The following is a 17,041-nucleotide window of genomic DNA, read 5'->3' as shown; positions in this document are numbered from 1 at the left end:
TGAAAAAACTATAGAGCCCCCTGAAATTTTGGAGGCTATCAAATCTTAGAAAAATGGGAAGGCCCCTGGTCCGGATAGATTTTCAAATCTTTACTACAATAAATTTTCCACAATACTTCTCCCATACTTTAACCAATATATTTAATGAGATGCTTCTAGGCCTCCCCTCACCCAGAGATATGCTACGAGCAACCATAGCTGTAATACCAAAAGATGGAAAAGACCCGCTGATGTGCTCTAGCTACAGACCTATCCTCTGTTAAACACAGATCTAAAATTATACGCAAACATTTTAGCCACTAGACTAAACAGTATTCTTCCAAGATTGATCCATCCGGATCAGGTTGGTTTTGTTTTGGGCAGGCAATCCCTTGACACAAGGAGGACGGTGAATTTAATACACATAGCAAAACAAACCACACGCCCATCTTTATTACTTTCATTAGATGCAGAAAAAGCGTTTGATAGACTGGATTGGCAGTTTATGAAGGCCACGCTCTCAAAAATGGGATTCACTCCCAACATTTTAAACAGCATAAACACGCTATACTCTGTCCCAACGGCCATAGTAAAAACAAATAACTCCTTGTCTGACCTTTTTCCAATATGAAATGGAACCAGACAGGGGTATCCGCTGTCCCCCTTGTTGTTTGCTTTGGCCATAGAACCATTAGCCTGCCAGGTAAGAATGAACCCCAATATCACGGGTATTCCTGTTGGAAAGGAGGAATTCAAGATACTGTAGCTCTTTTTGCGTATGACATAATATTGACGCTTTCAAATCCTCTTATTTCACTCCCCAACCTTTTCCAAGTTTTATCGGAATTTGGCTCTCTTTCAGGATACAAAATTAATCACTCCAAATCTATGGCCCTTAGCTTAAACCTTCCCAAAAATATGGTAAAACTTCTCCAACTTAATTTTGACTTCAAATTGAATCAGAACCACATTAAATATTTAGGGGTCCAAATAACAAAAGATTACTCATCCTTATATAGAATAAATGTTAATCCATTTTTCGCCCAAATTGCAAAGGATCTGACCACTTGGAATCCATATACAATATCCTGGTTTGGAAGGATAGCCACTATTAAAATGAATATTTTACCAAGATTACTATACCTTTTCCAAACTTTCCCAGTTAAAATTTGCCAGAAGGTATGCTAATACCTATATTGCAATCGGCATTACTGTTTACTGTTATAATTCTGTACACCTATATTAACAATATATATAGATGTCTAACAGCTAACCTTATACCAAACACCCAACCTCAGACATACCACCTCTTATTAACTTAGGGTTAAATTAAAGGTATATTAATAACATACCCAATGATTCATTCAAGAGGAGTTTTCTTTGGGAAGGGTAAAGCTGAATGAATTACAGCCATTTAACTTTCGCGTATATTCTCCTCATTTGATACACATCTTTTGAGCTAGTTTCTAGCATCAGAGAGGCACTAGGAGCTTCACACTTTTAAGTAATTTATGTAGCGATTTAGACTAATATGTCCCAATAAACTTGTATATGTTGTATGTTTGCGTACTAAAGGACCATGATTTAATAAAACTCAGGTCTGTGGTGCGCCCTAGTGGGGATCTTTTGGTGTGTTCTTCACACTTACATCCCCTTTGTCTTAATAATATTCATAAGAAAATACTGAAATTTGTGAGGCAAAATAGACGCCCCAGAGTCCGCAAAGACATCCTTTATAAACCTAAGTTAGAAGGCGGCTTAGCCCTCCCAAACCTACAAAAGTACTACAGAGCTGCACAACTGGGGCAATTAATTAGTTGGCATTCAAACCCAACAGACAAAAGATGGGTGGAACTAGAAGAACTGATCTGCTCCCCATTTAAAATTAAGAATCTCCTCTGGCTTAATAAAAAATCTAGACCAGCCGATGGCTACACAAACCCGGGGACATCCTTTGCCTGTAATCTTTCGGACTCCCTTAACGCGAGGCTTCATCTAACCAGTCACCTACTGATGCAGCGGCCGCTACTCCAACAATTAACACGTCATATACATCGGAATCCCGATTTGAAACCGCGGAATGAATTCCAGCCTTCCCGCACTAAGATGCGAGTACGGGGAGCGCGGCGAGAGCAGAAAAACAAATTTTAGTGTTCTGGCTTTTAAAAACATTAAATTGACACAGTGGCACAGTGGCACAGTGGCATAGTGACACAGTAGCACAGTGACACAGTTGCACAGTTGCACAGTTGCACAGTGACACAGTACAGTGGCATAGTGACACAGTAGCACAGTGACACAGTAGCACAGTGACACAGTAGAACAGTGACATAGTAGCACAGTGGCACAGTGACACAGTAGAACAGTGACATAGTAGCACAGTGATACAGTAGCACAGTGACACAATAGCACAGTGACAGTGGCACAGTGACACAGTAGAACAGTGACATAGTAGCACAGTGGCACAGTGACACAGTAGCACAGTGACACAATAGCACAGTGACAGTGGCACAGTGACACAGTAGCACAGTGATAGTTGCACAGTGACACAGTTGCACAGTGACACAGTAGCACAGTGACACAGTAGCACAGTGACACAGTAGCACAGTGACAGTAGCACAGTGACAGTAGCACAGTAGCACAGTGATACAGTAGCACAGTGACACAGTAGCACAGTGACACAGTAGCAGACATTACAATTCATCCATTTTATTGCAAACGAAGAAACAGAATCCATGAAATTCAAACAACATCAGCGATAAGCGCGGGGGCCTGGGGCGATAAGCGCGGGTGCCTGGGGCGATAAGCGCGGGTGCCTGGGGCAATAAGCGCGGGTGGCTGGGGCGATAAGCGCGGGTGCTGGGGTGATTGGCCGGGTTCATGCTGCATGGGGAACAGCAGAAAACGCAAAATTGGCGCTCGATTTGTTCGAATAACATCAGTATCCCTCATGCAACCTCGGTTTTCAGATCCCTCTATCCATTTTTACACTGATAACCAGCAATCTAACCCTTGGGTATAAAAAGGACTTAACAGTTAATGATATTCTCATCAAAGGTAAAGTCCCTCCATTCACCTCGCTAAAAACGAGCCACGACATTCCCTCCTCTGAATTTTTCAGATTTCTCCAAATTAGGCACTATATTCAATCCATGTACAAGCCAAACCAACCACATGTGTTAACCCTGTATGAAGACTGGTGTCTACGCCAGCCTCTTATAAAGGGCATTACATCCAGGTTATATCAAAGTTTGACTCCCGTCAAAAATGGCCAAACTCCTGATAAATATATGATATCCTGGGAGGAGGAGTTAAATACCTATTTGGAGCTTGATGTCTGGAAAGATATCTGGGAAGCCGCTTCCAGAAGTTCTTCCTGTGTTGTGATTAAGGACAATTATTCTGAAGCCAGGGTCACGTGTGATGTGTGAATAGCCACCGATAGCTCAACTCGTTCCTTTTACAAGCACAGCAAGTTCTTTGTCTTTTCTTCACTTTATTGGGGAAAGCATAGATACACAAGGCACTTGTGGATGATGGTGTTGTGAGAGAGTTTCTCTGTAGTGAGAGTGCCTGATAGTAGGGAAAGGTGAAAAGGATTGGGCCTTGCCAGTGGAGAGTAACATGAAACGTACTCACTCAGCCAGTGTAGGAAGGAAAAGGAAGTGTGGGGGAATCTGGGTATCAGAAATAGTCTAGGGAAAGACTATCTGTCAGCAAGACAGGGGGGTAGGAATAGCCCACTCTCAGCTAAGAGAGTAGGAGGTTGCAGGCAACAAACACTAAAAAGGGCTGTGTATACAGCATGTAACAATAATGTTGCCTTTTCACATGCAGCTAGCTGTTGGGACAGGGAAAATAGCAGGCAGTTAAACTAGGGAGACATGAATCCTATGAGCTGCAAAGGGAGACAGAGAAATATGATTCTTGTTCCATGACACTCCCCGTCTGGTATCTGGAGATACCACTATATAACTGGAATATGTGGAACATATGTGCAATGCATGCAAACATAATATAACAATGCAAAAGTCCATGTCCACATAGCGATGTGATACCGACTGGCATCACTGGCTTTAAAGTCCCTTGGCCAAGGTTCTTTGGCAAAGGATGCAGGGTGGATGCATCGCTCCAGGTTAGCTGGGTGCACTACAATGTCTCTCTTGGTGAAAGTCTCTGGCACTGTTTCTTTATAAACTTATGGAAGAACAGTCCTTTTGTCTCTGTAGTTTTATCTACAGAGTGCATCCCCGTGTAGATATGCCAGTCGTGGTAGCCTGTCACTCTATCACCTGGCGTTTGGCAGAAGTAGTTGGCTTTTGGCTCTTTGCGGAAGCGGAGCAACACTCCTGGAAGACTGGTTGTCAAGTCTGGTCCAGTGAAGAGGGCGTCGTTCAGGGAAACTCCCTGGTGCTGAGCGCTGGAGCTGAACACTACCCGGATTTGAATGGGTTCCTGAGGGTGGTAGACCCCAGATGATTGAAGGTACCAGCATTCTTCACCTTCCTTCAGTGGATGTGCTGGCTTTGCGTGGTGGCTAAGGAATATCTTCTTGATGAAGGCCACTAAGTTATTTCTGGACTCCGGTTTCCTTTGTAGGTCGCAGCAGAGCAAAGTGAGCCTAGAGATGGTGTTAGGTCCATCTACCTGACCAGACCTTAGAGCAGGTACCTTCTTTTACTCGACCCAGGGAGATTCATCACGTAGCTGCTATACACTGGCGACACACTTTATTTGAGCTCGGCTAGTCCCGCGAATTCGGGTATACTCGGGTGTATTGAGGTTTGTGACTGTTTTCTGCCCGAGTGCATTGCGTTATTTTCCAGGCAGGGATTGAAGCATTTTATTCCGGCTTGCTGCAATACTGCAATGCCGTGTAAAAACACATGAGGGCGCTTGCGAGCTGTTCTCTTGAAGCCGTCCCCTATAGTGAATTGTAATGCAGTATATATACTGTACATATATATATATACTGTATAACAACAGCCCCTATAACCCCTAACATACAGTACTGTACACATACAGTACTGTATATGCACATACTGGGGGCGAGATGTGTTTGCAGCAGAGAGAGATCCGCTGCTCTCTCTGCGCAAACAGCGGCACATTAAAAATTATTTTAAATACATTTTTATTTATAGTGTAGATGTGCAGGGGGTCTCGGGAGCTGAACCGCACTGGTTTCAGGTCAGGGGACCCCCTGCTCCCCGAGATACAGACCCCTTTATGAGGTGCCGGTATCCCTCTGCGTTTAAAGGTCCCGATCACGTGATCGCGGCCTGTTAAACCAAGCAGAGGGATACCGGCACCCCCAAAAGGGGCCTGTATCTCGGGGGGCAGGGGGTCCCCGGACCTGAAACCACAGCGGTTCTGCTCCGGAGACCTTCTGCACATGTACAGTATAAATAAAACACATACAGTATATACAGTAAATAAACACTCGTTCTTTACCTTAGCGGCTATGCGCTATGGTAAAGAAGCAGCATTTCTGTATTTTTAATAATATTGTACAGTGAGCAGGGGGTTCCCTGAGCCAGAAATCTAAACTCAGGGGGCCCCCTGCTCCTGCTCAATATTATTAAAAGTACAGAAATGCTGCTTCATTGCCATAGCGTATAGCCGCTAAGGCAATGAAGGGGTTAACCCACCATGCCCGCTTTATTGTGGGTAGCGGGGGTGGGTGAAGGGGGTATTTGGCCCTTGGTGTGAGTTTAGGACTTGCGGGGGGGGGGTTGCGGGTGCACTTAACCCCTTCACGACTGTAGCAGTTAATACCGCTACGGTCATGAAGGGGTTAACCACTCCCGCTACCCCCCACCCCCCGCAAGCCCAAAACAAGCACCGTTGGGGCTAATACCCCCTTCACCCCCCCCCACTAACCACAATAAAAAATAATCACACAGCATCCCCGCAATACATAAATAAATAAATAAATACAAATAAATACATTTTAAATACATTTTTATTTATAGTGTAGATGTGCAGGGGGTCTCCAGACCCCCTGCCCCCCTAGATACAGACCCCTTTATGAGGTGCCGGTATCCCTCTGCGTTTAAAGGTCCCGATCACGTGACCGCGGCATGTAAACAAAGCAGAGGGATAAAGTTCCCACGCTCTGATTGGCTCTAGTACCATGTGTGCACGGCCATCTGACGTCACCTTAAAGGCATTTGAAGCAAAGCCATTCTGATTGGCTGTGCTTTCATTGCCTTTAAGATGACGTCATCATTTTAATTTTTGTCGGCCAAAACACATGGTTTTCACGGCGGGAACCATGACGCAAAATGTGACGTCATAGGCCTTTAAAAGCCTATGTCGTCTCATTTTGAAGCCAGACGCCGCGGAGGAAGGACCTCCGGAGAAGAAAGAAGATCCGGGCGTGGCCGCAGATGGGGAGAAGGCCCCGCCCCGCTGGAAGGAGATAGAAGTTAGAAGAATACAGATGAAGATGGATTACAATTAGAAGACCCGTGGATTGCTTTGGATTTTTAGTTTAATGTTTATTATTTTCTGGTTTATTATTTTATGGGTTCCTGATCGTGGATTGGTTCGTGAGTAAGCTGCGCAACGGGAATCGGTGGGGGCAAGTAATGGTAAGTGAACTACAGTAAAGAAATGTATTTTATTTAACTTGTTAATTTTTTCAAAAGGTTTTTTAACATGTGTATTTTTTTTTTTTGTGGTATATCATTTCTTGCCACTGTACAGTATGTATGTATGTATATATGTCTAGAGAGATATATACATACTGTAAAGGGTAAGAAATTATGTTTTAAAAGCTGGATTAGATGTGTTTTAAATTATTTTGTGTATGCTGCTATGCATTATTGTGAGTTTAAAGTATTTTAAAATTAGATAGATGTATTCCTTGGTATTGTATTGTGTGTTTGAGGAAGGTCAGGGATAGATAGCCTTGGTTGGTTGTAAAGGTTGTATTTTTGTCGGTACTTATATTTTTTCAAAGGCTTAATTGTTCTGCTCTAGGCGTGAATTTGTTAATGGTTTCATTGTTCGGGATTGAGTGTGAATTGTTTAGGGATGTAAATAATGATTGCTAATTGATTTTTATTTACTTGGTTGATTAATTTGCAGAATGTATATGGTGCAGAGATATTTAGGCATCATTTATATTGGAATGTACTGTAAGTTGTTTAAATGGCTTTTCAGAGGTTTAGTGATGATTTAGATTGAGAGATCAGTTATGAATATTAAAGGAAATTGATTTTAATTTAGTGTCTATGTATGGAGAAGTGTTTGGTTGTAGGACAGTATGGTTTTGATAACCCTTCTACATTTATTTGTACTGTATATTGGTTTATCATGGGTGTGTATATAACGTGTGTATATATATACTGTATATCTCTCTCTCTCTCTCTCTTTCTCTCTGTCTCTCTGTATACAGTATATATATACAGTATATATATATATATATATAGTTGCATGATGAAGCCACAGTACAAATTCATGGGTGAAGGGTGGGTATCGGGCCAATGTGGCTTAACCCCTTAATTACCTTTGCAGTTATTATCCGATAAGGTGTTTAAGGGGTTAATTGATATCTGAATGTATTTGCAATGTATTGGCTTGGTTTTGGCTATGTATTGTGTGGGCAAGAGAAGGAAGGTGCTGGCGTCGGACACTTCGTATTGATGAGGTCAGTAGTACTTTATTTATTTGAATATGCTAGTTAATGTTTTTAATAATGGTCAATTAATCTATTATCCATATCTGGATAATAGTTATTTTGCACATTATTGTACTGTAGGTGTTGGGGGGGAGGGTGTATGTATTGAATGTATAGGCCAGGTTTATTTTGGTTTATTTTTTTTACATTCAGGGTTGGTTCCGTGGTCCTGCGTGGGACCTCTGGAGACCACCTGCGGGTATTCTCGTGTATCCCAAGGATAGCAGGCTGGTGGTTCCACGGGTGACACATGCGGGCATAACGATGTGTGGTCCCACTTCTGTGGGGGCACCTCCGATCCGTAGCCTGCGGGCATGACGATGTGTGGTCCCACTTCTGTGGGGGCACCTCGGACCCGTAGGTGCGGGGATGATGATGTGTGGTCCCACTTCTGTGGGGGCACCGCGGACCCGTAGTGAGCACTCGTGAGTTCCCCAGACCCCCGAGGGAACCACCCGAGGCCCCGCAGACACCTGTGGGTTTGACCCGGGGCTCCCAAACATCCGTGGGCCTACCGTGGAGACCCAATTGTGTCCCACGGTGACCCAAGGAGACCACATGAGGGCCGTGGTGCTGGCAGGATCCACCAGCAGGCCTCCAGAACCTGTGGAAGGCTGCTGGTAAACTAGGTCTGTCCAGGTGCCCTGCCAGCCCACCGGGGACTAGCGTGGGGCTGCGTTATGGACCCTGAATGTAAAAGGATAAATATTGTATTTATAGGGGGGCACAGGGGGTGGGTAATGTATTTAAGAAATAGAATGCTGTTTATTGTGGGGCTGTGCATTGTTTTTATTGCGGGGACTGGGGGTGGGGGGTGGGGGGGGTTCCCCAACGGTATGTGGGTAGGCCTCCCTTGTGGGTAGTTAGTGGGTGAGGGTTGAGGGTGGTTAGGCCTCACGGGGTGGGGGGTTAGAGTGGGAGGGTATGTACAGTAGGCCTCCCGAGTGGTGGGTGAGGGTGGGTTAACCCCTTCATGACTGTAGCGGTTAATAACCGCTATGGTGATTAAGGGGTTAGGGGACATTACTTTGAAAGTGTTAATTTTTTTCTCTGTTTTACAGCAGCAGCAGCGGAGGTTGCCATGGGTAGTGGGTAGTGTATTGAATGTATTAATTGTTTATTATGCCTTAACCCCTTCATTACCTTAGCGGCTATACGCTATGGTAATGAAGCAGCATATCTGTATTTTTAATAATATTGAGCAGGAGCAGGGGGTTCCCTGAGCATTAATTTCTGGCTCAGGGAACCCCCTGCTCACTGTACAATATTATTAAAAATACAGAAATGCTGCTTCTTTACCATAGCACATAGCCGCTAAGGTAAAGAATGATTCTTTAATGATGTGTGTTTTATTCACAGTGTACATGTGCAGAGGGTCTCCGGAGCAGAAATGTTTTGGTTTCAGCTCCGGGGACCCCCTGCCCCCCGAGATACAGGCCCCTTTTGGGGGTGCCGGTATCCCTCTGCTTGGTTTAACAGGCCGCGATCACGTGATCGGGACCTTTAAACGCAGAGGGATACCGGCACCTCATAAAGGGGTCTGTATCTCGGGGGGCAGGGGGTCCCCTGACCTGAAACCAACGTGGTTCAGCTCCGGAGACCCCCTGCACATCTACACTATAAATAAAAATGTATTTAAAATGTATTTATTTGTATTTATTTATTTATTTATGTATTGCGGGGATGCTGTGTGATTATTTTTTATTGTGGGTAGTGGGGGGGGGGGTGAAGGGGGTATTAGCCCCAACGGTGCTTGTTTTGGGCTTGCGGGGGGGGGGGGTAGCGGGAGTGGTTATCCCCTTCATGACCGTAGCGGTATTAACTGCTACGGTCGTGAAGGGGTTAAGTGCACCCGCAACCCCCCCGCAAGTCCTAAACTCACACTAAGGGCCAAATACCCCCTTCACCCACCCCCGCTACCCACAATAAAGCGGGCACGGTGGGTTAACCCCTTCATTGCCTTAGCGGCTATACGCTATGGCAATGAAGCAGCATTTCTGTACTTTTAATAATATTTAGCAGGAGCAGGGGGCCCCCTGAGTTTAGATTTCTGGCTCAGGGAACCCCCTGCTCACTGTACAATATTATTAAAAATACAGAAATGCTGCTTCTTTACCATAGCACATAGCCGCTAAGGTAAAGAACGAGTGTTTATTTACTGTATATACTGTATGTGTTTTATTTATACTGTACATGTGCAGAGGGTCTCCAGAGCTGAACCGCGTTGGTTTCAGCTCCGGGGACCCCCTGTCCCCCGAGATACAGGCCCCTTTTGGGGGTGCCGGTATCCCTCTGCTTGGTTTACAGGCCGTGATCACGTGATCGGGACCTTTAAACGCAGAGGGATACCGGCACCTCATAAAGGGGGCTGTATCTCGGGGGGCAGGGGGTCCCCCGACCTGAAACCAGTGCGGTTCAGCTCCCGAGACCCCCTGCACATCTACACTATAAATAAAAATGTATTTAAAATAATTTTTAATGTGCCGCTGTTTGCGCAGAGAGAGAGCAGCGGATCTCTCTCTGCTGCAAACACATCTCGCCCCCAGTATGTGCATACTGTATACAGTACTGTATGTGTACAGTACTGTATGTTAGGGGTTATAGGGGCTGTTGTTATACAGTATATATATACTGTACAGTATATATATATACTGCATTACAATTCATGAATTTATGCCATCTGGTGGACACGCAAAGCATTGCAGCCTATTAAATCCTAATCATTATCATTTAACAGATCAGCCGCCCATCAGCCAGGCATGAACCCAGGCTGGGAAGGCAAATGCAACGGGGCTTGTCAGAGGTGAGGAGCGGCGGATTCCAGGTATCTGCCAGGTACATTCTGGGTATTTGCTCGAATAAAGTGTGTCGGTGCAGTATGCTTCTGGTCTCAGATATGATAGTTACGAGCTCGGAGAAGCAAAGATTCAATGCACACAAGGTAGTTGAGTTCTTTCCTCTGTTTAATATGTCGTCAAGGCAGTTCTTTTATACCCAAGACAAGGACAATACATCGTGTGTCAATTTCATACATCTGTTACAAACTGAGTTCTCATGTATAGATCATACATCTAAAATGACGTATACCATCTGGCCTAAATTGGTGGAAATAGGGATAAAAGGTCAATAACTACTAATGGGGTCAGAAACAAGACTAGTGGTCTTGTTTCTTATAATCTTATTTCTTATGTAATAGATATCCTGGGACAGCTGGTCCAAAGCTGAAATACTTTTACCATTTGGTCTCTGAGAGAACAAAGCTTGACACATATTTATTTTAACCTGTTCAGTCCCTGAAAAGAACAGAGCTGACAGATACAGTTTTTAACCTTACAAATCCTCCTTTTGTTCTGGAAGAACAATCCAAATCGACCAGTCCCATTTATTCTTCTACACACCACTCAGGAGAGGAAAAACTCCAAGGGAGAAACCTCTAAGAGACCATGGGGATTCAGAAACCTATCTCTTTTAGGTATCTCGTTTGATATTCAGAGATGAACATATGGGTGGTTGACGAGTACCAAGACTATTGGTATTTCTCGCTCTCATTGTGGGATACATATATATAACTGTAGAGCTAGAAGCAGAAGCAGCTTTCTTTTTGCAAAAATAGAGCTGATTACACTTTTAGCCATCTGAATTAACATATACACACAAAGTAATAACCTTGCGATTGCCATGATTCCATAAAGAATTTTCATTCCCAACGCACCTAGCCAATTTCCAAGACCAAGGGGCCTATGCAGAGAGCAGCGCTATTTCGAAATTCGCCATTTTTTGGAGAAAATCGCGCAGAAAGCAGCAGAAAATGGCGAGTTCCGAAAAACGCGCCAATTTTTCTTTTCTATTTGTAAAACTCGCCTCGCGGCTGGCGAGAACCTCAATCTCGCCAGTTTTAAAAATATCCGTATGCAGAGAGGCGCGAACGGCATCTAGCGGCTGTTCGCGCCAATAAAATGGCGCGATTGTCTCCGTTTTGCCTCGCCAAAAAAAACTGCCGCTCGCGGCCATTGCAAAGGGATAAAAAAAGGCGCGAATTTGTTTTAACACATTTCTGAAGCGCGCATCTCGCCAATTTAAACTCGCCACACGCATCCATGTTAAACATAGCAGAATTCGCACTTTTCTGCATATGGAGATTAAAACTCTCCAAAAAAGCTACTTTTTAATAAATTCGCCAATTTTAAAATTCGCTGCTCTCTGCATAGGCCCCTATATGTCCAATCGAACCCTTTTGGTTCCTCTCGCATTCTATATTGAATTTCTGGTAGAGTGTCTATATCATGGTGTATGCTTTTTTTTGATTAGTTGTCAATATAAGCACAACATTCTTTACCCACTAACTTACAAACCCCTCCTTGTGCTGCCAACAGATAATCTAGTGCCATACAATTTTGCAATACTGTTGCTCTAATTTGTTGCTATTTGCTACTGAGCCTTAAAATTGCGTCTTTAGTATCGTTAAAAAACGGCATCTATATTGACTACTAAGAAATCCCTTTTCGCATATAAGTCATACATTCCTAAAAGGTATTAGACCTCCCGCAACTCTCTTAACTGAGCTACTTTTCCTTTCAATTTCATATCCTTTGCTTAGATAGGGTGGACATTATTTGAAAAACGGGCAAATTCTATTTCTGAGAATAAGTGGGGGTTGGTGGGGGTGAATATTTCCTAGGAGCGACTGCTCAACACATACATCTTACATACTACATTTACTCAGAATATCGGAACAGACAAAATGGCTGCCATAGTAAAAATTGCTGACTTGTGATCCTTTCCTTGTGGTTGACACACGCCCTTGGGTGACCTTCCCACCTTCCTCATATCCAATCTTCTCAGCCCCCTCTTATCCTTTAGAGACAGTCTTTATAAAGAACGGTTAACCATATCATAGTCCTGCCAGACCAAAAAAATAGTCCCATAGTGCATAACTTGATTCCTTTCTGGCCATTGTATCGGCCCAGTTGATTTCTTTTTTTTTGGTCTCTTCTTCTGGGGGACTGCTGACATCTTCATCACCAAAAAGAGACATAGCATCGGTGAGGGGGTTGCAACGCACTTCTGGACCAAAGTTTTGCTGTTCATAACACAGAGAGTAATGAGTAGGACAGACACACATACAAAAACATCCACTAGCTTCGCTCCCAGCGAAATAATCTAACCACCAAGTCCCAACAAATCCCAACCCTCATCTCTACCTTCAAACACTGGAACCACTTTCCCAAATAACATAACCTGGTCTTGTTGCAGGATAATACTCTATCTGTCCTATCACAGAGTCAATAACTTCCCTAGGGCAAAGTCGTATTTCTACTCCCTTCGTAACCAGTTTCTTATATATATATATATATATATATATATATATAGTTCATCTATATCTTATAGCATCTTGTCTTTTTCCAAGGGGTTAAATATAACTCGTGTTCCTGGGGTGCAACTTATTGGGTATGGATAGTACATTGGGATATATTGCACATAAGATGTGGGCTTTGTTCACCAGGATTCCATTATATAACAAGAAGGTGTGCATATATGCTATACACAGGACAATAAAACAAAAGACATATTATTAAACAAAATATTCCTGTTACTACCATATCGTCTTCATGTGAACACCACTTATATAAACCTAATAGCATAAACATTGTAATTAAAATAATAAAACCTGTAAAAAAGGTTATTAAAAAGTTCAAAGTTCATATATTGAGGTCCGGATTTTCTTATGAACCTCTCTCCTTCTTTTGTTAGTGCCGGGTTTTATTGTGACCCAAAACACCAACTGAAAATAACTGTGTCTTTAGGCCTTCCCTTCTGTATTGAGGTTTAATTTTTAAGCGACTGTGGGTGCACTTATGTAACATGGATCCAGGAAAAATACTCTGACGGGGTAGAATCTGGAATGGGCCTCTCCACTTTAGGTGAAAAGCGCTTTTGCGTCACCTTTATCTTCATCTAATTGGAAGGACTGCACCTGAACATGAGACACTCAAACAATTGCATTAAAATCATCTGTTTAGAGCATGATCATTCAACATTAAATCTACAAGGTACCTGGGGTGACCATTGGTCTATCCATGAGAAAAATTATTTCTGATTGTCACATTAGGCCAGGCCAAATACACCTTTATATTTAAGGGATCGGTCACAAAGCAAAACAGGCAGAAAAACAAACTGGGGTTTATTCGAATAAGACCTCGAAAACACAAAGAAACACAAGAAACAGAGAATATACTTTGGGGGACCTTATACTTATTAGGGAAATAACTTGGGGTGATTTGGGCTCCAAATCCAGGAGTCTGGGGGACACAGGGAAGCCCTGGTGTAATTCACCCTGCGCACTGTCAAATCATGCCTGCTTGCTGGGGAAAATCAAGTGACTACCAGCACTTTGGCCCCCCAACTCCTGCAACCAAAATAATTATATTTCCACCCAAATATCCCCCTAAAACTGACACACGAGAAATTTCACAGTTCCGCTAAGGGAGTATGACATAGAAAATAACAGGGTCAGATCACTTTCAGGCACTCCTCATCTGAGCTGGGGCATTGGGATCCTTCTTCACATGTAATTCACCAACCTAGGTTTAAATCACAGGACAAACACAATGCATTGCAGGTTTAGAACACATAAAACCAACATGTAGACACAAGAGCTTGCACTCCACCATTTGCACCTATCATGTGGGGTTCTAAAACCGTCTCTAAGACACCAGCTAAGAATACCTTAGTCTCTGCCCTGCAGCTAGTTCTCATAAGGGGCCACCCATACAAGGCAACCCACTTACAAGCTCGCACAGGCAGCTGCAGGCCCATGAGGCAAAGGGAATACACAGATAATGCATTAACTAGCCCACTGTCTTACACAGTTAATCCCACATACACCGTTCCTATCTTATACCCCTATGGGGGACAGTATAACAGGGAAAAATTATAGGCAACGCAGTAAGGTACAATATTACACAGTAAGGTACAATATTAGACCCAAGAGCTGACAATCTCAGCCCTTGCCATACGGTTTCAGGGGCAGCCAGCAATAATAACAGCAATAACACCCTCCTTTTGTTCACTTTTATTACATGTGAACAATATCACATAAAGGATAACAGCATTTAAAGCATAACCTTAATGGAATTGCTTGACGTATAGCAAAACTAACCTGAAACCTTTGGGTATAAAATTTTCATAAAAAAATCTCAAAAGAACCCTACTGAATATAAATATAATCTGCTGTAGTCTTCTGACAGAAACTTTTAGAACACCAAATAACATCTGGTTTGCTGAAAGAACAACCTGTAGCATAAAAACTTATAGACACAGATTTAAAGGTGGGACACAGTTGAGAAAAAGATGGTTAAAAATGATCAAATATTTAATATTTGATCAACTTTGCAGAAAAATAATTCCACATAGAACTCTCTAGTATACTGGCAGACCTGGCTAGGGTCCATTTTCCTTGTCCGTTGCTTTACTGCTATTTCGGGGTCTGCACACTTACATGGCTCAGCACTAGAGTTTTTGTGCTGATTACATTGGACTAGTGGTTACTTTATCCACCTGTTCCCACAGCAATACACTAGTGATTCTATGCAGTTCATCAGTGATCCAGAACCTTACATTGTGTTCATACTATAGGATCTGAGCGTTTAATATTTGTTTTAATCAACATTATTTTACACGGATATTAAAGATTTAAGTTTTAACCACTTCGTTACCCACCCACCAGGTGTTTAGAGTGCTCATTCTGGGTTACTGTCCTCTGTTTATTGGAACTCTATATTAATCAATTTACAACTGTTTCCATTTCAAGCCATATAACAAGCTCAAATAACTCTCTGGGTTTCCTGCCAAAACCTTGTAACAGAAAAAATGGTTAATTACTGGTTACTGCAATACAATTTGGGACAGCTTGAAATATGCAGCTCTTCACACAGCCCGACAATGTTACTGGTATTCAAAAATTTAAACTGGATCTTTGTTACACTGAAAATTATAGGCTTAACATATACTTTAGACAGTTTTATTTACTGGTTATACACAAAAAGAGCGCAGAGCGCAGACACAAAACAAACAGAATTTTACGCTTCTTTCACACATTCAACCAGTTTTTTACAAAAATAACAGACACATATTTTCTCACCTATTCTAATAAATAGGAAAACAAAACAGTTTGATCCTGCAGACTAAATTAATAAAGATATCCTTCTTTTTCTTCATATCATAATTAACTTTTTTAAACTAATTTTAAAATGCTGAGCTTCTAGTTAGCTTTGTGTCTAGAATATATTTAGCCTGTTATTTCTATATAACATATTCACCTGATTTTATCTGTGGAGAATTAGAGGAAAAGAATTGTAATTCTGTTTAAGGAAATAAATCGCCTGGCCAGTACGATAAACATCCTTATTATTCCAGTGACTGGACTGTTTACAAAAATAATTCATCCTTTCTTTATTCTTTTTCTCCACAGATACCCAAAACTTTCCCCTTTCCAGTGTTAATTAGTTTATATTATAATGGGGGTGTACACCTTTTAAAAATTAAATTTCAACATGAGCAATTAATTATATTCTTATTTTAGAAGCACTTGCCCTGAATAGTAATTTTATATACATACAATAAACCGGTATTCTTATTATACAATGCATATAACACTTTCACATGGATAGAATTCACTCAGATTCTTACAAGCACACACACAGGGATTACTCAATCAATCAACCTTATTATCATATTCAAGCCTGAAAATGTAATAAAAACATTCTAAGGGAAAAAGAAACCTATACCTGTTATACTCTTGTATTTACACTCAATTTGTAATACATAAGACTCCCTGAACTTTTCAATCCAGACGGAAAAATATTATTAATTCAACTTAATATACACTCATACTTGGTTAATGTGGCACAAATAATTTGGGTTTGCATGTCTTAAAATTAGATTGGAAAAATTATATTTGTCTGTCTTTCTCTCTCCTAAGAGCTCTGCTGCTGACTTGCTAACAACATTTCAACAAAAAGAAAACCATCTCTGTAACTTGTCCTATAAAACAAAATTCTTATTATTTCAACTTTCTAATTCTTGTCTCTCTCTTTTTTTCTTTTTCTTCTCTATCTGTCTACAACATTCCTGTGCCTTTCCTGTGTAACAAATCACTGGAGAGGGAAAAAAAAAGGTGGGGGCTAAAGCAGCTTATACATGCAGGCAACTTGAGAGGGAGACAGACAAAAAACAAAAAATCTTTTATCTTCCCAGCTTTGTTGCTGTGCTTGAGTGTTAATTGAGGCACCTATGCCACACTGCATTCATCCATAAGGGTTATTTTAACTCATCCTACACTACATTTCTTCATATACCTATATTCCCATAAACAACTTA

At 42.0% G+C, this 17,041-nt stretch overlaps 1 protein-coding gene across 9 annotated transcripts in view; it reads left to right on the top strand.

Moving 5' to 3' along the window:
* The window catches only part of LOC142492497 (uncharacterized), a 229,331-nt gene that overhangs the window by 78,092 nt on the left and 134,198 nt on the right, over positions 1-17,041 (top strand). The window lies entirely within an intron of this gene.

Source organism: Ascaphus truei, chromosome 4 (assembly GCF_040206685.1).
Source record: "Ascaphus truei isolate aAscTru1 chromosome 4, aAscTru1.hap1, whole genome shotgun sequence".
Lineage (NCBI taxonomy): Eukaryota > Metazoa > Chordata > Amphibia > Anura > Ascaphidae > Ascaphus > Ascaphus truei.
The sequence above is the reverse complement of the archived record's forward strand: the minus strand, read 5'-3'. Positions and strand labels throughout refer to the sequence as shown.